The following is a 1,470-nucleotide window of genomic DNA, read 5'->3' as shown; positions in this document are numbered from 1 at the left end:
CCTTGGAAATAGCGGATGCATTGACAGTCATTTTCCAACATTCCATAGACTCTGAATCAGTTCCTATCGAGTGGAGGGTAGCCAATGTAACCCCACTTTTTAAAAAAGGAGGGAGAGAGAAAACAGGGAATTATAGACCGGTCAGCCTGACCTCAGTAGTGGGTAAAATGATGGAATCAATTATTAAGGATGTCATAGCAGCGCATTTGGAAAGAGGTGACATGATAGGTCCAAGTCAGCATGGATTTGTGAAAGGGAAATCATGATTGACAAATCTTCTGGAATTTTTTGAGGATGTTTCCAGTAAAGTGGACAAGGGAGAACCAGTTGATGTGGTATATTTGGACTTTCAGAAGGCTTTCGACAAGGTCCCACACAAGAGATTAATGTGCAAAGTTAAAGCACATGGGATTGGGGATAGTGTGCTGACATGGATTGAGAACTGGTTGTCAGACAGGAAGCAAAGAGTAGGAGTAAATGGGTACTTTTCAGAATGGCAGGCAGTGACTAGTGGGGTACCGCAAGGTTCTGTGCTGGGGCCCCAGCTGTTTACACTGTGCATTAATGATTTAGACGAGGGGATTAAATGTAGTATCTCCAAATTTGCGGATTACACTAAGTTGAGTGGCAGTATGAGCTGTGAGGAGGATGCTATGAGGCTGCAGAGTGACTTGGATAGGTTAGGTGAGTGGGCAAATGCATGGCAGATGAAGTATAATGTGGATAAATGTGAGGTTATCTACTTTGGTGGTAAAAACAGAGAGACAGACTATTATCTGAATGGTGACAGATTATGAAAAGGGGAGGTGCAACGAGACCTGGGTGTCATGGTACATCAGTCATTGAAGGTTGGCATGCAGGTAAAGCAGGCGGTTAAGAAAGCAAATGGCATGTTGGCCTTCATAGCGAGGGGATTTGAGTACAGGGGCAGGGAGGTGTTGCTACAGTTGTACAGGGCCTTGGTGAGGCCACACCTGGAGTATTGTGTACAGTTTTGGTCTCCTAACTTGAGGAAGGACATTCTTGCTATTGAGGGAGTGCAGCGAAGGTTCACCAGACTGATTCCCGGGATGGCGGGACTGACCTATCAAGAAAGACTGGATCAACTGGGCTTGTATTCACTGGAGTACAGAAGAATGAGAGAGGACCTCATAGAAACGTTTAAAATTCTGATGGGTTCAGACAGGTTAGATGCAGGAAGAATGTTCCCGATGTTGGGGAAGTCCAGAACCAGGGGTCACAGTCTAAGGATAAGGGGTAAGCCATTTAGGACCGAGATGAGGAGAAACTTCTTCACCCAGAGAGTGGTGAACCTGTGGAATTCTCTACCACAGAAAGTTGTTGAGGCCAATTCACTAAATATATTCAAAAAGGAGTTAGATGAAGTCCTTACTACTAGGGGGATCAAGGGGTATGGCGAGAAAGCAGGAATGGGGTACTGAAGTTGCATGTTCAGCCATGAACTCATTG

Source organism: Pristiophorus japonicus, chromosome 18, assembly GCF_044704955.1.
Source record: "Pristiophorus japonicus isolate sPriJap1 chromosome 18, sPriJap1.hap1, whole genome shotgun sequence".
Classification (NCBI taxonomy): Eukaryota; Metazoa; Chordata; class Chondrichthyes; family Pristiophoridae; genus Pristiophorus; species Pristiophorus japonicus.
The sequence above is the reverse complement of the archived record's forward strand: the minus strand, read 5'-3'. Positions refer to the sequence as shown.